The following is a 25,736-nucleotide window of genomic DNA, read 5'->3' as shown; positions in this document are numbered from 1 at the left end:
CCATGAGATCTTTCAATCTTCTGATAGCTTCCTCAATTGCTTTTTTTAGCAACTTGAAGATTTTGTCATGTAAGTCTTTCATTTATTTGGTTAGAGTTATACCAAGATATTTTAGATTATTTGTCGCTATAGTAAAGGGGGTTGTTTCCCTAATTTCTTTCTTGGCCTGGTTTATCATAGATGGGGGCTACTGATACTTTTTTTAGTTAATTATGCATACAGACACTTCGTTAAAGGTGTTTGTCAGCTGTAGGCATAGTCTGGTAGAATTTTGAGATCACTTATGCATATTATCTTTTTTTTTTTTCAGAGTTGGGGACTGAACCGAGGACCTTGTGCTTGCTAGGCAAGTGCTCTACCACTGAGCTAAATCCCCAACCCCATGCATATTATCATATCACCCATCAATAGTGCCACTTTGCCTTCTTCCTTACCAATTTGTATCACCTGGCTCTGCTTTCATTGTCTTATTTCTCGAGCTCGAATTTCAAGTACTATATCGAGTGGGCAGCCTTGTCTTGTCTCTGATTTCAGTGGAATTGCTTTAAGTTTCTCTCCGTTTCTTTTGATGCTGGCTATTAGCTTGCTCTGTATTGTTTTTATTATATTTAGTATGTGCCTTGTATCCATGATCTCTCTAAGACCTTTAACATAAAAGAGTGTTGGATTTTGTCAAAGGCTTTGCAGCATTTAATGAAATGATCACAGAGTTTTTTTTTTCTTTCAGTTTACTTACTGTGGTTTACATTGAACCATCCCTGCATCCCTGAGATGAAACCTGCTTGATCACTGTGGATGATGTTTTTCTGTATGCCTGGATTCAGTTTGCATGTACTTTTTACTATTTTTGTGTCCATAATCATAGGAGAAATTGGCCTGAAATTCTCTTTGTTTATTGAGTCTTTGTGTGGTTTACGTATCAGGGTGACTGTAGCTTCGTAGCATGAGTTTGGCAGTGTTTCTGTTTCTATTTTGTGGAGTAGTTTGAGTAGTATTTGTAAGTACCAGTCTTTGAAAGTCTGGTAGAATTATGCACTAAAAACATCTGGCCCTAGGTTTTTGTTTTTGGGTTTTTTCCCCCGTTGGAAGACTTTTAATGAATGCTTCTATTTCCTTAGGGGTTATGAGGCTGCCTACATTGTTTGATTTAACTTAGGTCAGTGGTATCTATCTGGAAAATCATCCATTTCATTAAGATTTTTCTAATCTTGTGGAATACAGATTTTGAAGTAAGACCTAATCCTTTTTGAATTTCCTCCTTGTGTATTGTTCTGTCTCCTCTTTATTGTTTATTTTGATACTGTCCCTGTCTTTTGGTTAATTTGGCTAAGGGCTTATCTAGTTGATTTTCTCAAAGAACCTGCTCTTGGTTTCATTGATTCTTTTGTATTGTTTTCTTTGTTTTCAATTGATTGTTTTCGGCCCCAGTTTTTATTATTTCCTGCCATCTTCTCCTCTTAGGTGTATTTGCTTCTTCTAGAGCTTTCAGGTATACTTTTAAATTGCTGTTATAAGAACTTTCTAATTTCCTTATGGAGTCACTTAGCGCTATGAACTTTCCTCTTAACATGGTTTTCATTGTGTCGCATACATTTGGGTGTGTTCTGCCTTCATTGTCACTGAATTCTAGAAAGTCTTTAATTTCTTTCTTTATTTCTTTCCTGACCACAAATCTGAGAGTAGAGAGTTGTTCAATTTCCATGAATGTGTATACTTCCTGGTGTTCTGGTGGTATTGAACTCCAGCTTTAGCCCATGGTGGTCCAATAAGATACAAGATATTATTTCATTCTTCTTGTATCTGTTCAGGCTTGCTTTGTGACAAACTATATGGTAAAATTTGAAGAAGAATCCATGAGGTACTGAGAAGAAGGTATATTCTTTAGTATTTAGATGAAATATTCTGTAGATGTCTGTTAGGTCCATTTGATACACAATGCCCCTTAGTTTCATTATTTCTCTGTTTAGTATCTGTCTGAATGACATGCCAGTTGGTGAGGGTGGGGTGTTGAAGTCTCCCACTATTAATGTACAGGGTTCAATGTGTGATTTGAGCTTCAGCAATGTTTCTTTTATAAAAGTGGGTACCTTTCTGTTTGGGTCATAGATGTTCAGAATTGGGATATCATCTTGGTGTATTCTTCCTTTGATGAGTATGAAGGGTCCCTTCCTTGTCTCTTTTGATTAATTTTGGTTGGAAGCCTATTTTATTAGATATTAGAATATCTACTCTAGTCTTCTTCTCTTGGATCTGTTTGGAAACTTTTCCCCGGCCCCTTACTATGAGATAATGTCTATCTTTATTGCTGAGGTGTGTTACTTGTACACAGCAAAATGATGGGTTCTGTTTGTGCATCCATTCTGCTTAGTCTGTGACTTATTTGGGGGGAATTGAATTCATTGATATTGAGAGATATTAATTACCAGTGATTATTAATTCCTGTTATTTTGATGTTGGTAATATAGTCTCTCTCTCTCTCTCTCTCTCCCTCCTCCTCCTCCTCCTCCTCCCCCTTCCTTCCTCTCCTCCCCCCCCCCCCGTGTGTGTGTGTGTGTGTGTGTGTGTGTGTGTGTGTGTGTGTGTGTGTGCTTCCCTTGTTTTTGCTGGTATGGAATTAGTTATTTCCTCTGTTCTCTAGGATGGAGTTTTCCTCATTGGGATGGAGTTTTCCTTGTAGTATTTTCTGTAGGACTGGATTTGTGGATAGATATTGTTTTAAATTTAGATTTGTCTTGAAATATTTTGCTTTCTCCATCTTTGGCAATTGAGAGTTTTCCTGGGCATAGTAGTCTAAGCTGGCATCTGTGGGTTTTTAAAGGTTGCAAGATATCTGTCTAGACCTTCAGGCTTTTAGAGTTTCTGTTAAGAACTAAGGTATAATTCTGATACATCTCCATCTGTATGTTACCTGGCCTTTTCCCCTTGCTGCTCTTAATATTCTTCCTGTGTTCTTTAGATTTTGTGTTTGATTACTATGTGTAGGGAGGATTTCCTTTCCAGTCTAATTGGTATTCTCTAAGTTTCTTGTATGTTTACAGACTTCTCTTTCTTTAGGTTGGGAAAGTGTCCTATGATTTTGTTGGAATTATTTTCTGGTCCTTAGAGCTGGGACTCTTCAACTTCTTCCATTCCTCTTATTCTTAGGTTAGGTCCTTTCATGATATCCCAGATTTTCTGGATGTTTTGTGTCCAGAAATTTTTAGATTTAACGTTTTCTTTGGCTTGTGTATCAGTTTCTTCTATGCCTTAGATTCTCTTGCGTTCTGTTGGTGATGTTTGTGTCTGTCGTTCCTGTTCTCTTCCCTGGGTTTCTATTGCCAGGATCCCCTCAGTTTGTGTTCTCCTTGCTTCATCTATTTCCATCCTCAGGTATTGAACAGTTTTATTCATTTCTTCTCTTTAATTTTATTTTCTTGCATTTCTTTAAGGGATTTATTCATTTTCTCTTTAAATGCCTTTATCATTCTTATAAGATTGGATTTAATGTCATTTTCTTCTGTCTCCATTGTGTTTGGATATCCACTTGCTTGTTTTAGTAGTTTAGCTGTGCTTTGAGGGTGTTATATTACCCTGGGTTGTTTTTTTTTCTTTTTTTTTAAAGCTTCTAACCTTAACATTTTTTTTTATTTATTTATTTATTTCATCTTTATTAACTTGGGTATTTCTTATTTACATTTTTATTGTTATTCCCTTTCCCGGTTTCCAGGCCAATATCCCCCTAATCCTTCCCCCTCCCCTTCTATATGGATGTTCCCCTCCCCATCCTCCCCCCATTACAGACTGCCCCCAAAAATCCGTTCACTTTCAGTCTTGGCAGGACAAAGGCTTCCCCTTCACTGGTGATCTTATTGGGATATTCATTTCCTTCCAGGGTCAGTCCATTCTTTTTATTTGGTCCCTGGTTGGTTGGCATTGTTGTTTAGGGGTTCAAGCCCTTCAAGCTTTTCAGTCCTTTCTAAATTCCTTCAACCGGGGTCCCGTTCTCAGTTCAGTGGTTTAATGATGGTATTCGCCTATGTATTTGCTGTATTCTGGCTGTGTCTCTCAGGAGAGATCTATATCCGGTTCCTGTTGGCCTGCACTTCTTTGCTTCACCCATCTTGTCTAATTGGGTGGCTGTATATGTATAGGCCACATGTGGGGCAGGCTCTGAATGGGTGTTCCTTCTGCCTCTGTTCTAAACTTTGCCTCCCTATTCCTTCCCAAGGGTATTCTTGTTCCTCTTTTCAAGAAGAAGTGAAGCATTCACATTTTGGTCTCCTTCTTGAGTTTCATGTGTTCTGTGCATTTAGGGTAATTCGATCATTTGGGCTAATATCCACTTATCAATGAGTGCATACCATGTGTGTTTTTCTGTGATTGGGTTACCTCACTCAGGATGATATTTTCCAGTTCCATCCATTTGCCTATGAATTTCATAAAGTCATTGTTTTTGATAGCTGAGTAATATTCCATTGTGTAGATGTGTCACATTTTCTGTATCCATTCCTCTGTTGAAGGGCACCTGTGTTCTTTCCAGCTTCTGGCCATTGTAAATAAGGCTGCTATAAACATAGTGGAGCATTTGTCTTTGTTATATGTTGGGGCATATTTTGGGTATACCCTGGGTTTTGTTGATTGTGTTCTCTTAAGGTCCTTTATGCATTTGGATGGCTTTGTGTCTGCAAGTTCATATTGTAATAGATATTGGGAGGTGACCTTACCTCAATGACCCTGGTGTGTAGCAGGCCTCTGATGGGTATCTTTTGGATGCATGGTTCCAGATCAGCAGGTCTGATGAAGGTGAGTGAAGAGAGGGTGGGGCAATGGAGGTCCACTAGGGATAGCAGGCTACTCATGGCAGCTGGGAGTACCTCAGAGGACTCATCACAGCAGGCAGGGAAGGTGGGTTCAGGAAGGGAATCTAACCTGTATAGTTCCTATGACTTTTGAATTTGATTTAACTTAAAGTCTTTCCATTGCTAGATACATACAAAGCACAGATGCTTAGATTTTTTTTCTCATGAAGGTGCTATTTGTGATGATTAAAAGGCAATAAAAGGCTAACCTGCCTGACAGACTAAACTCTGTGGCTTTGAAAATTCATAACCACCGCTCTAGCTTCACCTAATCTTTGCCCTGACACTTTCTTCTCTGTATTGCACTATTTTATTTAACCCACATTTGGCTCCCCATTTGTACAACATCTGATCTAGGGATTGACTGAAGCACTGTATAAGAGGCTGTATCTTATACCTTTGCCTGCAAGTTATGATGTCAGCACCAAACCTAATGGCAGCTGAATTGAAATGTATGATTTCTGTAAGAGCATGTGTCGACAGCTGTTTTCCTCGTGGTCTCCCTCTTTGGTTCCAAGAATCCATAAAATCTTATAACCACACAAACCAAAATTATATAGGAGACATTCAGTTGGACTTGGCATGAAGTAGATTTTTTGAGTGAAACCTAGCTTCTTTTTTTTTCCCCAGAACTTTCTAAGCCTACCCCCTGGGCATGGTCTCATCTATATTCTGGTTGGGCTACTGGGTACTGTCTGTCTCCACTCTGCTCTCACAGACCTTGCTTGGCCGGGTGGGATCTTTGAACTACCTCATTTGTTCAAGTGAACAGAGAAGTTCCTGTTTTTATTTAACAATGTATGTGACATCACTGGAGAAAACTTGAGCTCTGGGCTAAAATGACTTCTAGTATTTCAGTGATTTTCAAGGCTTCTGACGGAGCTTTGCCAAGACAAGGGGTTTTCTAACAGACAACTCTTACTTAACTCAGCATCTGCTGCCTGCACCTCAGGTCCTGGAGACACCTTTGCTGTCTAAGTTGAAACAGCATTTCCTTCTGTTTTCCAGTATAACCAATTATTACTCTTTTCCGTAGCACTATCCTTAAATATCATTTAATGCTTGTTAGGTTAGGTCAAAATTACAAATATTTGATTATACCATAAAATCATTAATACAACCTCTTGGGACATCCAGACAAAAAGAGGGATTTAGAGATTTCCTACAACCAAACTTTCCGGTGCTTTTTAATTTCCAGACAAAACAAAAGTCCCACAACATGGACTGCAGGGTCTTTCTGTCTGTCCTTTATCAATGGCATCTAACTACTCGCTATCAACTAACTAAGCTATAACACCTCTCTCTATCCCAGCTACACATCTGTGCCCTCTGTGTTGGGCCAGGTCTCTACCTGGAAGGTTCACTCCTTTCTGTTCCCATGGGGCATTGCTTCTCCTTTTGGGTTCCAGGGAATCACCACACCTTCTGAGCACCCACATGGAGGCTGGTGTGTTTCTTCATACCGTGATCCTTGAAATGTTCACTACTGAAATTCTCAGCAGTGTGACTCTACATAATATCTCATTTTGATGGACTCATCAATGTACAAGATGCACAGGTAAGCAATGTCAATCAAAAGGAAAGACAAATTATAAACAAGGCTCTTAAAGCCCTCTAAAATGCATTTGTATGAACTACTATGCATGTAAATTATTAACATGTGTTCTATAAAGTAATTAAAATGGTCACTATTATATTATATAATGTGTATTGTAGTACAAAATATGTTACTTATTACATATAGCCATGGGATATATAGTAGCATCCTGAACATCTCTCAAAACACATTCCAGCCCTTAAGTGACATATGAATACATTCTTGTATGTGCATGCTATTATATACCTATATTGTGACCTTTTGAATATCTCGAATAAAGCAAACCAAAACCTATTTGATATATTCTACGTGCTTCCAACATGGCTTAGATTTCATGTTATTGTCTTGTAAACCAGTGTTAACCTCCAGACACTCTTTTCTAACGTGAAGATGCTTTTTAAATAGGTACTGGTTTTGCTGACTGACAGCCCCTAAGTCAGTAGTTCTAGATGTCGGAATGCTAGCTCTTGACAAAGATATAGTCTTTGGAGGCTTGAAGGGAAGACTGAAGCTTTACAAAAATGACAAGGGAAGGTTTCGGCACAGTGGCTTCCTGCTTTCCTCACACACGGTTGTTAATTAGACCTTCTGATTTCTGAGGGAGACCAGATGCTGGTGAGCCACGCCCTTTACATCAAAAACAAGACACTTGATTGCCATGGGGGTACACACCTGTCATCCAAACACCCAGGATGCCAAAGTGTGAAAACTGAAACAAGTAGCAGGTCGGCCAGGGATATATAGAATGACCTTGTCTGAAGACCAAAAATGTTCTTTGGGAGACCTCTTGCGCTCCCTGGACCAGTGTGAAATGAGGTTTCTAATGCAGGTCACTGGAAAGGGGGGGGTATGGAACATGGCTTTCAACAGTGACATTATCACTCCAGGCGGTATAACTTCATACACATCCAAATGTATGTAGTTTTAAGCAAGCATAAGTATTATATTTTATTCCAAGTAAACATGTAATAATACGATTCTCTATGGCCTTTCCCAACATTCTCGGTGTGACTTATCTTTCTTCCTCCATCCCATAAATTATTTTACATAAATAAAACAAGGGCCTTGCAAATTAAATGAGAAACATATCATCTCCACTGAGTCTAGTGGACGTCGCAGGGTATTGCTAATTACAAAAGGTAATTACAAAAGTGATGCCTGGGGAGATGGCTCAGCAGTTAAAGTGCTTTTCCCCCCCCACAATGCCTGTGTGAATGCCGAAGGACGAAGGACGTGGCAAGTTGGTTGTAATTTCAACCTCCAAGGTGAAGATGAAGGAGTCCCTAGTTCAAGGTGGCTTAGCAGACTAACTAGTTATATTGATGAGCTATGGGTTTAACTGAGAGACCCTGCTTAAACAAACAAACAAATGAACAAACACCATAGGATGATTCCCAACATCAAACTTGTGCCTACATATACATGCATATGCACATATGTATAAAAATGTATGGATATAAACACATCACACACATAAACATTAAAAAAAAAAAGAACGACAACAACAACAACAAAATAAACCCTAAGGAAAAGGGACCAAGAACCAGATTCAACTCTAGAATTCACCAAGATACCTAGATCTCCCTGGATTCTGATTGGCTTCAATCTTGAAGAACTCAAAGAACTAGATCAAGGACCAGCCAAGTAGAGGAGAAGTTTCCCTAGGAACCGCCCAATACACATGCACACCCCAGTTTTTCTGTATCACCATTTCAAAGGCTTCTCCCCCGATTGTCTTATCCGTGTGATGTTTGTGGGGTCATCTCTTCAACCCTCTGATGCATTCGACAGAAGGAACAGCGAGCAGGTACATGCCCGCTCAGAGGCACTTTAGCCCTTCTGCCTCCACCAATAAATCACAGAGCCTTTGAGGAGGCAGCCACCTCTGGGCTGAACACAGCAAGTGTTGAACTGTGAGTAATAATTTATACCACAGAGTAATTTCAGACTGAAAGTGAAAAAGATTTCTCGACCCTCCTGCTGCTGAAAGGGGACGTAAGTCATATAATTTTATGCCAGCAACACATGTATCATATGAAGAGGGAAATATTCTTTTGGTGACCTGAATGTTATGTGTTGTCATTAAAATATGTTTAGCCAAGGCTGTGGCTCAATTTGAAGCCCATTTGAGGTATGTGTCATGCTTGGTCTCAGGCAGGACCTGAAGCCAATTTAGAGTGTGTGTTAAGGGAAGTCTTCATGTTGGAGGTGTGAAATTTACAGTCAATGGAAAGTAATTTTCTGATTGGAACTTAGCCCAAATATTGCAGTGGACCTAGTGAGAATGCCATGGGACCTGTAATATTCATCAGTGATGGATTCTGGGGTTTAAATTCTCTCTCTCTCTCTCTCTCTCTCTCTCTCTCTCTCTCTCTCTCTCTCTCTCAAACTAGAGCAAGGGCAGGCAGGCAGTACAACTGGACAAAAAACATAAAAGAAGTTGTGAAAATTAAGGAGACTCATCCTGGCCTTATCTAAGATCTCTCCCCAGAGTTACCAATAATACTTTGCTCATCAGACCATCAACAAGGTTTCCTTAGAGACCTTCCAACTTCTTACATTCCCGGGTTCCCAGGCATGCTAAACTTCCCTCCACAGATGATTGTTTGAGACCCAGGCGCTAGCAAACGGTCGTGACAATTTCCATAACTTTCAGATTTATGGGTTGGAAAGTGAAAAGAATCTCTCAGAATCTTGGAATGCTGCCTCACTGTGTCTGCTTGAGGGATCTTTCCTTGATCCCTTTTATCACTTTGTGGTCCCAAAACCATAAAATTCCAGAACGACCAAATGCATACCTGTAGCTAAACTACACATTGACCCTTGGATCCTTAAGGCAATTTATAGAAATTGTAGAAATGGAGACTTTGGACACCAATATATATATATATTTTTTTTTCAAAACTCTTGACTGGTTATAAAGTCGAGACACAGTAAGAACCATCAACCTAGCCATGATCCTTCATGAAGACATAATTCACCCAAGAAGATTTCAACTGCAGATTTCAATCCGCTCATCTTCATGGGCCTTAAGAGTGTATATTTGTACAGTGTCTAGAAGGGACTGATGCTAATTACAAGCAAATTGGTCATGTTTTATGTATCAGGTCTCTCACCCATTTCCTGAAATCCAATAGGACGTCTTCTGTGAACACGTTCCTTATGTTTTCAGGCAGAGTCAAGCACCCTGCTGCTTCTGTGTTCTCACACTCTGGCTATGGTCTTATCCAGTCCGTTAATTATTCATTAGCTTCCCTGCCTTTCTCCACACACAGAAACACACGTCATACATTGCAAGCACTTGAGGGACAGAGGATATGGGACCCTCATTCATTCAAGACAAGGAGGAGAGAGAGTTTAAGAATTTGACTGTTCTTCCTATTCACTTCTATGTATTCATCATCAAAGTATATCAGTAACAGAAAAATTCCTCACTGTAGTTCTGTGAATTGTAGTGATTTTATGTGATTATCACCTAAACAAGACTGAAAGCATTTTTCTTTTTAGCTACGCAGAAGTTGTTCAGTTAGCTACCAGTGAACAAATCACAAACTCCCACATATTCAAAAGGAGTAAGTAAGTAAACAAACAGTATTGTGGTGCACCATTAAAGGTCATCAGGCTGGCATCAGGGGTCAATAGCAAGGATGCCATGGGGTTCTTTCCCTAGTAAGGGCACAGATTTCACTTTAGTGGTGAAATATGTGCTTCCTTGTCTGCCCATCACATAGTGATAGTCATAAGACCTTTGCTTTCTCCAGGTTTCCAAAAGTGAATTTATACTGATACGTGCCTCTTAATGAAGTTTGTCATGTTATCAATGTGAATTTAAAAAAAAAAAGGCAGACTCTTCACAATAATACCAGAATATCTCTCTCTCTCTCTCTCTCTCTCTCTCTCTCTCTCTCTCTCTCTCTCTCTCTCTCTCTCTCTCTCCCCCAGTCTCACCTGTCTGCCTTTTAAAAAAAAAGTCAGAATCAACTACTATCTACTTTTATTTGTTTATTTTTCTGAAGCAGGGGCTCTGGTTGCCTTTAAACTTGCTGAGTAGGAAAGCCTGGTCTTGAACTCCTGATCCTCTGCTTCTACCTTTCATGTGATGGAGCACCACATCCAGCCATTTATTTTTATAATTTTATGAGCTCAAGCTTCTGGGAGAAATATTCTACGTTTAAAAAACATTTCTCTCAAATCCTGCCAGAATTCTGAAATTCCAGCAAGAGTCTCTAAAATTCCTTTGTGTATTAAAGTATGAGTCGTCCCTGAGAAGATTAATGGGGAGCTTAATGGCTGCCCACTAGTGGCTTCATTTGAGTTTGTCAATTTCACATGGGTGCTTGGAGTTTGGAAGGGAGGAAACCACAATACGTTCATTTGGATTCAAATGGAGTGTCCTCTACCCTCTAGGCTACCTGTCCCCTGAAAAGAAAGAACAAAAAGGCAAGACAAGGAAAAAGCCTTCCAAGAGAAGTGGGGCTCCCTCTGGGGGAAGCTCAGGGCCACAGGGAAGCGCCCTTAGCCAAGCTGAGCAGCCTTAAGGAGAAAAGGGAACATCTGAGCAGAGGAGCAGGGTAGAGCAGGTAAGACAGAGCTGGTTTCCAGTCAGGCATCAACAGGTAGTAACTTGAATTAGTCTTTCCTTGGACTGAGGTCCTCTTGCTGGAAATCTACTGGTCCCATGATGATCAGAGAGCGAGGCAGCACATTCTGATATTACGAAGCCATGAGATCCAGAGCTTGCACTCATTGTAGAGAGAAATGACTTAGCCTTTTCCTCCCTAGCCTGCTGAAGCACCCATTCTCCTGCCACTTCACTCCTTTCAGACTTTACCTGCAAGAAAATGCCCATGGGAAAAAAGAGGAATGGCAGAGCAACTGAACCACAAACAGCTCCCAGGAAACGTCACCTGAGCTTTATGCAGAGGTGTGTGTGTGTGTGTGTGTGTGTGTGTGTGTGTGTGTGTGTGTGTGTGTAAGTGTGTGCAAGTGTGTGTAAGTGTGTGTGTAAGTGTGTGTAAGTGAGTGTGTAAGTGAGTGTGTAAGTGTGTGTAAGTGAGTGTGTAAGTGTGTGTAAGTGTGTATGTAAGTGTGTGTAAGTGTGTGTGTAAGTGTGTGTAAGTGTGTGTAAGTGTGTGTGCAAGTGTGTGTAAGTGTGTGTATAAGTGTGTGTGTGAGTGTGTGTGGAGTGTGTGTGGAGGTGTGTGTGTGTGTGTGTGTGTGTGTGTGTGTGTGTGTGTTAAGTGTGTGGTGTGTGTGTGTAGTGTGTGTGTGTGTGTGTGTGTGTGTGTGTGTCTGTATAACCTGCTGAACTGCCTACCGTGAAGAGGGACTGGTGACATGCTCTTTCAGAAGTTTCACTTTTAATCCACCTTTAATTCCTGTTCGGAACCTGACATAATCCTGCGATTATTCTCCCCCCACACAACTTGACAAACACAAACACTGTGTGTCATTTGGCTTTGCTCCCGTAGCAAGACTCTACCAGGATGAAACAGAAGCAGGATGTGTATATACTTTCCCCTCTGCTGACAGCTCACAGCACTAACTGGTGATGGAACTCCGAGACCAGAGAGACAGGAAGCACAGACAGGGTTCTCCCTCTGCCAGACTAAACATTGTGTGTGTGTGTGTGTGTGTGTGTGTGTGTGTGTGTGTGTGTGTGTGTGTGTGTGTGTGTGTGTGTTTTCTCTCTCACTCACTCTCTGTCTCTCTCTGAATCTGGAATCTGTCTATCTCTGTGTCTCTGTCTCTGTTATCTCTGTTCCTCCTTGTGTTTCTCCCTTCTGCTCTTCCTCCCCCTCCTCCCCTTCCCTTTCCCCTCCCCTCCCCTCTCTCAGGAAATAGTGGGCATATTAGTTCCTTACTTTGGAGCATCAGTATATGTCTTCCTTTTGTCTGGGTTGAGAACAAATGGCAAAAAGAAAGAATGTTATCCATGGTCCCTCCTTCCCATGAGTAACAAAGCAGGAGTCTTTCTTGCGTAGGAAGTAGAGATGGTCAACTCTGACACAAACAGCTACAAACAAAGCACTGGCAAACGTGGGTTGGCTCCCAAATATAGCACCTTATACTTCAATGTGCTGATTTAACAGTGCCGCATCTCACTTACACATTTCATTTGATGATGAAGATGTTCAATTTTGCAAACCCTGGCACTCTTTGCCCACCTTTAACCCCAGTACTTAGGAGGTAGAAGCAAGCAGACATCTGAGTTCAAGGCCAGCCTGACCTACAAAGAGTCTCAAACAAGCAAACAAACAAACAATGCAGAGAGGGCTGACCCAAGGTACATGATGGAGTTCTGCTCCTAGAGACATCCAGGGCTCATCGTTTCTTTTGCCCTTATGTTAAACACATCCTAGATTAGCAACATCAGCACCAGCAGGTACTGTGTCAAAAACATAGAACAAAGTCCCCAGCAGAGTTCTGACTCAGAATTCATATCCCAAAACTGCATGGCAGTATTATCTGTGTAGTAATACTTTCAGAGAGTGGAGATCTACATAATTATCATCAGCCATTGTGGGGCCAGAGAAATGGCTCAGTGATTAAAAGCACTTCTTGCTCTTTGAGAGGATGGGGGTTCAACTTCCAGCAACCAAAGGGCAACTCACAAGATCAACCTCCAGTTACAGGGGATCCAGTTTCCTTTTCTGGCCTTCGCAAGCACACATGTGAAACACAGACATGCACACAGGAAAAATAGCCACACGTGCATAAAATACAAATAAGTGAATCTAAAAAGGAAACTGACTAAAGTGGCCCTTCGGCCTAGCATCTAAGAAAATAGAAATGGGGAGAAGGAGTGGAGAGCACACAATTCAATTTTTCCTATTGTATAGTAATTTTTATCAATTTCAAATAAGCATATACGGTAATGGATTTATACATGTACATGATTGTGCTGTGCCCATATCTACCCCATCACTGCTCTTTGTCTTTCTAACCATACTCACCAGTCTGGTTCCTTCCCCTTCTGCTTTCCACCAATTTTGGTAAAAAAAATCTCAGTTCCATCTATAAGTAGGAGCAGACACTATGGTCTTGCTTTCTCCTCTTCCCACTATCCCTTACTTCATTCTTTCCTCTTTTTTTCCACTTACACAGAGACAGACAGACAGACAGACAGACAGACACACACACACACACACACACACACACACACACCTGCACACATTTTTCTAGGTTCCAGGGATGAAAGAATAAACGATTTTGTCTCTCAGAGTCTAGATTAGCAATTTCATTTTTAAAGAGTGTGTGGTTGCAGCACACATGACTTCCTGTCACACCAATCACACTTAGTCAGGAGAGAGCCCAGACAATAGTTTACCTGGACCTAGAAAGGCAGCACAGTCTAAAGCTTGGACGGCCACATTCAAAGCTGAAACTCTATCAGCGGGAAATGGAGAAGACAAGAATAAAGGAGGAAAACCCAGTCTGAGATTACAATGTCATACTTGTTTGTTTGCAATTATTATTATGATAAAGGATAGAATAATATTGCCATGAGAAATAGGAAAGGTTCCTGCAATAGGAAAAATAACAGAATGTTGGACTGCATTCCCCTGAGACATTTGGGTACAGACTAATGAAGAACAAAATGTGGCCATTTTTCCCTTTTAATAAGAGTAAGCAGAGAACAATCCCTATAAAAGGTATTTTTAATCGTAATTAAGTTCTTCTGCCTTTGAAAAACTATAAAATTCACAACACCTGACAAAATTTGAAATAGTGCGGTTTCCGTTTGGATAAAAGGAAAGTTTAAAATCTGGGATCACTGGATCCCACTCCTCAGTCTCTAATGAAATTCGAAAAATTAAAGGGAAAAGGACACAAGGAAGTCGTGGTGATGATTTAAAAAATAATAAGTAGCTATCACAAACTTCCCCTTTAACAAGGCAGAGTGTCTGAACTTCGGAGCAGTTTAACACAACAAAGGTTTCTTCTCACTTATGTCAAATTCTACATGGGTCACACAGTCTTTTATCACTTTGTACCATGCACACCCGAAACAGCAGAATCTAAGACTCTTACAGCAAGTCAAGTACAGCACAAAGGAAGCAAGCTCTTGCCTACCTTGGCCTGGAATGTCTAAACCAATCTGTATGTATAGATTCTGGAACTATACAAAGGAAAGGGTACTCTTAAGTAAATAAAATGCCTGTCATATTACATGTAGCATATGCCAGTTCACACCCCTGTTTTATTTTAAAGCTTGCTTGCAGAAAGTGTGAAGTCCCTATTGGACAGGAGGCAGCTAGAGGTTCAAGTACAGTAGTGGGCATTTCTCTAGCTACTTGGGATTTCACCTACACTTCCAAATCAAACATCTAGCTTCAGGGAGAAATATTCAGAAATCCCCTCTGAAAGTACATGGGGTTATTTCTTGGTGGTTTCTGGAAACTTTCATTTTTTTTCTGGCATCTCTGCGAGGTCACTTGTCATAAAAGTAGTTCAGCTCAGAGGCAAAGGTCGGGCAGGGAGTGCGGACCCAGGATCTTTTCTCATTAGCTGGGGTGGCTGGCTGCACTTCTGTGAGCCTGCTCCCTGACCTATTAAATGAGGCATGAGGTCAGATGACCCCTTGCCACACTTAAACTTCAGCAAGTTTTACTAATAGAAGGCAGATGTGCTCAATATCGCCCCGAGGAACCTCAGATTCCGTTTGTATATCTACCCTTTAGAATACAGAACTGCACGGTTCAAATAGACTAACTTATTTTTTCCTTGCTTGGTTCGAGAGCTGGAAAGATATTAACAAAAGGGGAAGCATCCACCATTTGAGAGTAGTCACCAAATCACTGTTTGGTTCCTGAACAACTACTTTGCACTTTTTAAAAAGGATTAATTCTGGCTCATGAAAAACCCGCAAACTGGAAACGGGCAGCCAACGACTACGACTTGAAAAGGCTACGGATGCCATTGAACAGACAACAGACAACTTTACACAAACAGCTGTGCCTCACACTACAGAGCAGGCCTGTTCCTCAGAAGCCAGTTTGAAAGAAAAACTTAAAGTAAATCCAATTTGATTTCTCTCATTCATTCCCACGTAGGTTCTGAGGACAGTATAAATAATAAATTTTTTTGCTTAATTATTGTCCAGAACTAACCTCCTGTTCCATTTTTTGTGCAGATACCCCATTCAGCAGCAGAAGATCAACAATTATATACTCCTAACTCTCTCTCAGCCACAGAGCTTGGTTTCTTCAGCCCTTGATAGATGACAAGGGTAAGCCAGCCATCTTGGCCTTGGGCACTCTCTCTTTATTTCTTGTCATTGCCTATTTTTTCTGTAAAGCTCTTGCTTTTGCTGGATTGTATAGGGTTATTTGGGGTGAGCATGGAGTGAGTTGAGAAAAAAAATGTTTGTCAGTCCCTACTTTTTAAATTTACCCTTGTTGCATGTATTAATTTATCGATTGTTTGATTTAATGTGCATATGCATGAGCACGCACGTGTTAATAAATTCCTGTAAATAAAATCAGGTTCTCACATTTGAGAGCAAGCATAGTTATTTGCTGAGATATCTCTCTGGCCCCTTTTTCCCTCGTTATATATTACTGCTTTCTAAGAATTACTCCTAGAAATACATATGAGTGAACATACGTGTGTGAAAGATATAGGAAAATATAAATGCCATGTACACAAGTAACTACACACATGCTTCATGCATTCTCTGCCTAGTAAACTCTGTTAGAGACACTAGAAATGTCTTCAGGGTGACGTGATCATTTGCACAAATGACAGATATCTTCTCGACTCCTGTAGCCAAGGCCTGGATCTGTCGGGTTAAGCCTTTGTATCTTCAACACCGAGTTCCAGACACGGCCCTTTGAGGAGCTAACTTGCTTTGCTGCTGTTGCTTTTCCGTAATGAGAATATAACCCAGGGCTTCCAAGCAACTGCTCGGCTGACAGTAAACTGTGTCCCCAGCCATCCCTTTACTCTTGATTTTCACAGAGTCTCATCAAACTACCAAACTGACTTTTAACTCACTCTGCAAGCACGCCCTGGACATAAACTCAAAAGGCCTGTCCTCAGCCTCCCAGGTAGCTGAGATTACAGGCCTGTGTCACCATGCAGAGCTTGGCTAGACTGAAGAGACATTTTATCACGTGCTTATACTTGAGTATTTTTCACAAGCGTTTCCCCCATGTCGTTCCACTGAAAGAGTGACTGGGACATTGGGATGGTCTACTTAACTCCATTTGGCCAAGGAAAGAAATTAAGGGTGGGGTATGAATTGTTTAGCTCTTCGTTCGCTCTTACAAATACCTCAGGTAAAGGAATGACAAAGAACCTAGACTTATTTTGACTGCATTTCAGAGGGTTCGGTGTATGGTTTCTTATCTCTGTTGCTTCGGGCCTGTGGCAGCGCAGCACAATATCAGGGAGCACAAGGTGTAAGGAAGCTGGTCCCTTCATTCCACGGTGGCCCAGAAACAATGGAGAAATAAAGTAGACCAGGCTCTGTACCCTAAAGGTCTCACTACTCTCCAATAGCCAAAGGACCAAGCCTTTAGCACACGGACTTTGAGGAATATCTAAATCTAAACTCTAAAAGGAGGTAAAGTCAATTGTCTGGTGCCACTGGCTTGGGGGAAAAGAAAATATTAACAAAAGGGTCACAGAGGCATCTAGTCTAGCCACAGGTAGTCATGGGTGCCAGCAGAAGGCCAGAAAACACCATTGAGCTTTCAGAGCCTTCTTAGCTCCACATTTATTTCCGCTATTCGCCCCTTCAATGTCTTTGTTGGGGTTGGGGGCAGGGAAAAGGTATTGGTGTGTTACTTAGGGAGGTGTTTTTGCTTATCAAGACATCTGACTGGTATTTAAGAGTGTACCTTTGTCTAGAAAAGATACATTAATCTCATTCCTAGCCCCAGATCTGCAGTAATTCCTTTGATTTTTATTCCCCATCCTTAATTGCTCGGTGATCCTAGAGTCTGAAGCTTACACTGGTATTGGCATAGGATGCAGAAGTCGCATCCCGCTTTCCAACCGAGACAAGCCATACTGTCTGGAGGATGCCTCTCGTAACGTTATTTTTTTACTCATCTCATAAAGCCTGTTCTGTATAAATATATTTTAATTAATTAATAAACAAGATGTAATGAATTCTGGCAGGGGTGACATTTGAGCACAAAGCAAAGGGCTTAAACAGATCCTGACATGTGTTTGCCAGGAAAAACATCTCCACAGTATGCATTAAGCACACACACACACACACACACACACACACACACACACACACACACACACACACACACACATCCACACACACACACATCCACATTTATTCCTTGGAGATGGTACATAATTTGAAATTGCAGAAAGTTTATTTGACATCTGAGGGGCACCAGTCGAGAAATGCAGGACAAGAGGTATGTGCTTGGAGCGGTTGGCTAATGACCAACAGGAATGCACGAGCATTTGAAAACTCAGCAACACTAGGATCCACCAGCTGACCATGCAATTCTATTGTTTAATACCCTGATGCTTTTGGATTGGGATAGCTCACATCTTTATTCAGTGAAGTGGACATAGGGACTTACTTGATGGGTTGGGATACTCAATACATGTCAGTATTATCTTCATTGACTCTGCCTTTCCTAAAGGGTATTTACATAGGTTTTGAAAACTTCGGAGTAGAAGCTTTTGTCCTCAGAACATATGTGTGTGTATATACGTGTGTGTGTGTGTGTGTTGGGGTTGGGGGCAGGGAAAAGGTATTGGTGTGTTACTTAGGGAGGTGTTTTTGCTTATCAAAATGTGTGTGTATATACGTGTGTGTGTGTGTATGTATGTATGTATGTGTGGATATATATATATATATATATATATATATATATGCAGACATGTGGGGGCAGACACACACACACACACACACCACACATTTTTTTCTGGCAACCTGATTGGGAGCAATGTACAGTTATAAAATGGTCTTTATTGCTTCGCATTGCACCTTGAAAGTTTACTCCTTCCCCAGCAAAATCTGTCGTATTTTAAAATACAACCTCGGTGGCTTTGTATTTTGCCTGCTAACAATGTATGTGGTAATCAGGTTTCCTTCCTCTGCCACCAAGCCTCTAAATTCCTTTAGGAAATAGGGAGTCTCATTTAGTTTATTCTTATTGTCCATGAGAACGTTCCCAGTCCATTTACCAAAAGTGTGTGGATTCACCAGTTACATTTCACCATGTGCGGTGTACTTGCTTGAATTCTTGCATTGAATCTCCTCATTATTTAAGAAGCCTTTATAAATACTAAGAACCTTGAGTAGAATTCACAAATGAATAACTTGAGCCCTTCCAGCTCTCTTTCTACTTCATATCATGGCCCTGGTCTTGTCATAGTCTACCACCCAATAAGTACTGTGACACTTCCTAGCTGTTGACAAAACTGAAGATGACAAAACTGAGATGACCAAGGGAAGATCATTCCATCTCTGAAGCTCTCATCTAAAAAAGAAAGGAAAGAAGGAAGAAAAGAAAGAAACAAAAAACAAAGAAAGAAAGCAACTTTCATCGTCAAGAGTACCATCTTTGAATTGTACCAAGCAAGAACCAGAGAAAGGCCAGCATACCATGACCTGGCTTCTGCCTTACATACATTAGAAATCACCCTTACTGCGCAAAGCTTACAGATGTATATGTAATTATGATGGTCTGCATAATTCCAAATTCTTATATGGAATATATATTACACACATAAATACTGTATATGAATGTGTGTGTGTGTGTGTGTGTGTGTGTGTGTGTGTGTATGACAGACTCTAGCCTGCTAGCTTTGCCAAAATCACCACTTCAGAAAGCTATGTTTTCTCTCATATATTAAAACACGACATGCTGTTCAAATGCAATGGGCATCATTCTTGGATGGAGAGTGCCCTCTACTAATGGCAACTGATATTTGTGATAACACTACATAATCATAGTACAAAAATCTTCAAAAACAATAAAAAAGAAAAAGGCCACTTTTCTCCCTACTGAAAGTGTTTTTTTTTTAATTTTACTTATTTACATTTCAAATATTATCCCCCTTCCGGGTCTCCCCTCTGTAACCGCGCACTCTCTCCCTTCCCCTTTGCCTCTAAGAGGATATTCTCAGACTTACCACACAATCCTGTCTTACTCCTCTAGCATCCGGATTCGCTGGAGCAACAAGCCTCCACAGAACCAGGTGCCTCCCCTTTCATCAATGCCAGATAAGTCAGTCCTTTGCTACATATGTAGCAGCAGCCATGAACCCACTCATGTTTACTCTTTGGTGGCCATTTAGTGTCTGAAGTTCTGAGGGGTCCGGTAATTGTTCTTCCTATCGAGTTGCAATCCCCTTCAGCTCCTTCGGTCCTTACCATGGTTGACTGTGAGTATCTACACCTGTCTTAGTCCGGTATTCACAGAGCCTCTCAGAGTACAGCTATACCAGGCTTCTGTCTGCAAGCACTTCTCAGCATCAGCAATAGTGTTGAGATTTGGTGTTTGAAGATGGAATGGATCTCAAGTTGGGGAAGTCTCTAGATGGCCTTTCCTTCAGTCTCTGCTCCATTCTTTGTCCCTGCATTTCTTTTAGATGGAAAAAATTCTGAGCTAAAGATTTTGAGATGGTTGGGTGGCCCCATCCCTCAACTGAGGGCCATGTCTATCTGCTGGAGGTGGTCTCTTCAGTTTCTATCTCTCCTCTGTTGAGTATTTCAGTTAATGTCATCCCCATTGAGTCCTGGAAACCTCTTATATCCCTGGTATCTGGCGCTTTCTAGTGGTTCCCCTGCTGCCCCCCCCCAATCCCCGCTACATATTTCTATTCATTCTCCTGGCCCTCTAGACTTCTCTCCTATTTCTTCCCATACCTACCCCTGTCCCTCCTTTTCGCTCCTTCTTCTCTCCCCGACCCAGATCCCTCCTTCCCTCTGCCTCACTTGATTATTTTGTTCCCCCTTCTAAGTAGGATTGAAGCATCCACACTTTGACCTTCCTTCTTGTTTAGCTTCATATGGTCTGTAGTTGTATTGTGGGTATTTTGAGCTTTTGGGCTAATGTCCATGTATCAGTGAGTACATATCATGTAATCCTTTTAGGTCTGGGTTATCCTATTCAGGATGATATTTTCTAGTTCCGTACATTTGCCTGCAAAATTCATGAAGTCACCATTCTAAATAACTGAGTAGCATTCCATTGTGTAAATGTACAGTTTTCCTGTATCCATTCTTCTGTTGAGGGACATCTGGGTTCTTTCCAGCTTCTGGATATTATAAATAATGCTGCTATAAACATAGTGGAGCATGTGTCCTTGTTATATGTTGGAGCATCATTTGGGTATATGCCCAGGAGTGGTATAGCTGGGCCCTCAGGTACTACTATGTCCAATTTTCTGAGGAACCTCCAGACTGAGTTCCAAAGTGGTTGTACCAGCTTGCAATTCCACCAACAATGGAGGAATGTCCGTCTTTCTTCACATCCTTGCCAGCATCTGCTGTCACCTGAGTTTTTGATCTTAGCCATTCTGATTGGTATAAGGTAGAATCCCAGAGTCATTTTGACTTGCATTTCCTTAATGACTAAGGATGTTGAACCTTTCTTTAGGTGTTTCTCAGCCAATTAAGATTCCTCAGTTAAGAAGTCTGTTTAGCTCTGTACCCTATTTTTAATTGAGTTTTTGCCTTTCTGTAGTCTAACCTCTTCAATTCCTTGTACATTTTGGATAATTGCCCTCTACTGAATGTAGGGTTGGTAAAAATCTTTTCCCATCTGTAGATTGAGGATTTGTCCTATTGACAGTATATCCTTTGCCTTACAGAAGCTTTTCAGTATCATGAAGTCCCATTATTTATCTTAAAGATTGAGCTATTGGTATTCTTTTCAGGAAATTTTCATCTCTTCCTTTAGTTTAGGAAAGTTTTCTTCTAAAATTTTGTTGAAAATTTTTCTGGCCCTTGAATTGGGAATCTTCACTCTCTTCTATTCCTATAATTCTTAGTTTTGGTTTTTTCCTTGTGTCCTGAATTTCCTGGATGTTTTGGGTTAGGTGCTTTTTGCATTTTTCTTGGCTGTTGTGTCAGTGTCTTCTGTGTTATCTTCTATGTCTGAGATTCTCTCCTTTATCTCTTGTATTCCATTAGTGGTGCTCGTATCTCTAACTCCTGATCTCTTCCCTAGGTTTTCTATTTCCAGGGTTGTCTCCCTTTGTGATTTTTTTGTTTCTATTTCCATTATTAGATCCTGGATGGTTTTGTTCAATTTCTTCACCTGTTTGTATTTTCCTGTATGTATTTAAAGGTTTTATGTGTTTCCTCCTTAAGAGCTTCTACCTGTTTACCTGTTCTTCTGTATTTTTTAAGGTTGTTTTTTTTTATGTCCTCTTTAAGGTACTCTAACATCATCTTGAGATGGGATTTTAGGTCAGAATCTTGCTTTTCAGGTGTGTTAGGGTATTAAGAGCTTGCTCTGGTAGGAGAACTGGGTTCTGACAGTCCCAAGTGGCATTGGTTTCTGTTGCTTGCTTACGTTCTTGTGCTTGTCTCTCACCATCTTGTTATCTCTGGTGTTAATTGGCCTTGCTATCTCTGACTGGAGCCCATGCCTCCTGTGAGTCTGGTTATGATGGATCTCCTCAAGTCAGGCTGTGTCTGGGTATAGGAGGGGTTCTGGAGCACTGGATCTGCCTCAGGCAAAGTTGTGGTCTCAGAGGGAAGATTTGTCTTCGACAGGGCAGATAGGTCCCACACTGATACTATTTTTATATCATTTCCCAATTCTTTCCTTAAATACTAGAGACTGAAAACTATTATCATCGCCATCACAGAAGTTTTGCAGAGCACACAATCAATGCTTTGTGAGGATTACTTCATGTGTCTTCATAGGCATGTAGATCTTTGTGAGTTTAAGGCTAGCCTCGTCTGCATAGCAAATTCCAGCCCCAGCTAGGGTTACATAGTGAGACCCTGCTTCAAAACACACCAATCAAAAGACCACACAAGAAAATGCTGCTCTGCTTCCTGTTGTCTGAGATGAAGGACCTCCTCCCTCACAAGCTCCAACTACCATGATGCTTTCCCTAAGCACATATGTTGACATCAGCATGAACTGAACCCTCTGAAAACATGAGCCAAGACATGTATCTTTCTTCCTTGAAACGGTAGGTTAAAATTATCTTTCGATCCCCATGGTCTGAGTCCAGATGAGTCCAAAGCCAAGCGATTGATTGCTTTGACAGTTGTGGCAGGGCAAATGAGAATAATTTTTCTTGGGAATGCTTGTGTTCCCTTGGCTAAAACAATGTTAGTGTTGCAAAGCTACTTTGCAGCCAGTATGGTCATTTTCTCCACTGCACTGTGCTTGGGCAGGAGCAAGCCCTGTCCACAAACAGCGACTTCTATATAGTTATAAAGGTGCTGTACCCTCTCAAAGTAGTACGAACAGCTGGGACTACATGTTTAAATATGGGAGCCTGAGTGGGACAGTCCACATCTGAACCATAACAATATCAACAATACCTATAAAATTCAGTGACAGCTATCACTTGACTTGATTTATTGGGAGAATGGCAATGGTTTTCCACTTCCCCTGGCTCTCTAAACACAGCCATAGGTGTACAGATAAATCACTAAAGTGGAAATATAGAAACTTTTATCTGATTCTATATATCACTGAAATTCTCCCATTAGTAAATTCTATAACGAATACCCTTTTAAACTAAACTTGCGCCACTAGGTTGACTAGCAGAAAGAGCTAACATCACTCATTTTCCTAAATATAAGTCTTAGTTGATTGTTAATTCAAACTGAAGCAATTGTAGTTTTCTGACTTATTTCAAGGGTTGTTAGTGGCCTTTGATATGACCTATGGAAATTGTTCTGTAGATAATCATCTGCATTTACACTTTTATAACATATTAAAACTAAACATTTTAAGAAAGCCAACATATCGTGTAGCACACAGGATTGCTAAACCAAAGAAGGTCTGATGGGTTATTCTCATTACAATTAATTACTTAAAGATAGAAAAGCAAGACTAAAATTGGTCAGAATGGTGTGAGAGGAGTTTTGTGTCACTTTACATGATCCAAGAACTTCAGTTCTGACTGAATTACCACAGACGTGACGCTTGTCATTTAGAACATTTGGAAAAGTGAAAAAGTATAGATGCTTTTATTTATAACAGGCTTTACATATGAACATAAACAACCAGTTGATGAGTCGCTGATTTTCCAGGCTGTTCAAGTTACCTTGCCTTGGTACATTTTAGTGCCTTCTAAAGTATTTATTAAAATGTTCATAATGTGTAAGCCCCATGATTAGGAGTCCTACTGAATTCCATTTGTGCCTTAATCATGCTCCTCATCAGTTTATATCATCAGCTTTGAACTGACCCAGGGTGCTTCAGATTAAATTTTTATCTAAAAAAATTCCAGATCTAAAATAAACTATACTTCTATGTTAACTGTTTGTTTTGAGTAAAACCAAATAATACTGTGATGATAAATAAAAGTGATATATAACATAAATGATCACAGAAACATAGTATTAAAATCATTTTTTAAACAGGCAGGCTTGGGGGCTCATACCTTTAATCCAACCCTCAGATGACAGAGGCAAGCAGATCTCAGAGTTGGAAGCCAACTTGATCTACAGAGTTAGTTCCAGGACAACCAGGACTGACTACACTGAGAAATCCTGTCTCAAAAAAGAAAACAAAAACAAAAACAAAAAACAACCCAACGTGCGCGCGCATACACACACACATTATAAATAAATATTTATATGTATTATATATGTACTATATGTATTTATAATTCTTTGGGATAATGTCAATAATTTTCATTGTTCTTGAAATTCCAGTATACCAGACATAAACATTTTGGAAGTCGAATTATTTCATTGCGGAATAAATCTGTGACCATTTTTCACTGTGTTATAGCACAAACCAAGATAATGCTTCTGCACACTTCTTCATGCTTGTGTAACAGTCCAGAAAGATCATGACCTTGCAAAGTATCATTAGGCCCAACTTTCAGGTCTGTTAAACGGCAGGCTACAGTTCTCTACAACCTCTCCAGGGTCAGGCTGCTGTGGTTTTTAAGGGACATTAAGCCAGGACAGTTGGGAATGCCCTCTTTGCTAGTCAAGCTGGAAGTAAGGTCAAGTTTTGGCCACCTGTCTATTCCCATATCCCCTCATCCACATCACAGACTGTGACACCAGCTGCTGAAGTCAGTCTCAACTCACTGCTAAGGAATGCTCCCGTGTCTTCTGAGCCGCTATGATTCTCAGTGGTTATATATAATCAGGCTCCAGCAGTTACTAGGACAGCAGTGGTATTACAAGAGGACTTTTTGATCTACGACTACTTCTGTTGACCTTTTTTGCACAGCCACTGGTGATGGGAAGGTTTACACTCTTGAAGGAGGGGGATGAAGAAGATGCAAAACCTAGTTAATTCCGGTCTTAGCCTCTTTGAGATCGCTGGTATTTATTGTCTACCTCTTGAGTGATTAATGATCCAGAGTCTGGTTCTTCTTCACCCAGAGGGCTATTGTCAGCCTTGGTAGAGTTTGACATTTTACACTTTAAGTAAGCATACCCCTAGGCAAGGAGACACCAAGAGACAGATTTCCTTATTAAAAGAAGATGTAACCAAAAAGGCAAGTCAACAAATATACCACTGCTGAGGAAGCGCTGAGCCACTAAAAGGGGGAGAAAAAGGAGAGAATGAAATGCAGGCAAGAAGGGCAAGGAACAAGAAGAAATGACTAGAGAGAGTAGAATGGGGGCAACGCGGGGTCTCTTACAGGACAATGTGAAGAGGGGACAGTAAGGAACCCTGCTCAGCCATAAGTGCAGTTCAGCATAGTCATCTAACCTACCACTGCTAAATATGAAGCCAGGAGATGGCATCTGTGTCACTTGAGAATGAATGTAGGTGGATGTTCAATGAGCAAGGGTGGAGAACATCAACTGTGCTTCTGAAACTGGTTTCCAACAGAAGATGACCAACACGACAGGTTCAGTGTCAGTTTGTCATTTGTAATTTCTAGACAGCGAATAGGTAAACAAAGACATGTGCTGTGTCCCTTCCACGGCACCAGGAGCAACCCAGTTCATCATAGTGGGGAAGTTGAGGCAGAGGGAACTTGAAGCAGATGCTACAATTTCATCAAGTCAGGCAGAAGAGAGCAACGGTTGCTTATGCTAAGCCATTATTCTTTCTCATGCAATCCAGAACCTAATCCAAGGAATGACCCCATAAGGTATTAGAAAAATAACAGTATAGCATAAAGAAGTGGTATTTTAACAGCAA

Source organism: Rattus rattus, chromosome 10 (assembly GCF_011064425.1).
Source record: "Rattus rattus isolate New Zealand chromosome 10, Rrattus_CSIRO_v1, whole genome shotgun sequence".
In the NCBI taxonomy this organism is placed as follows: domain Eukaryota; kingdom Metazoa; phylum Chordata; class Mammalia; order Rodentia; family Muridae; genus Rattus; species Rattus rattus.
The sequence above is the reverse complement of the archived record's forward strand: the minus strand, read 5'-3'. Positions refer to the sequence as shown.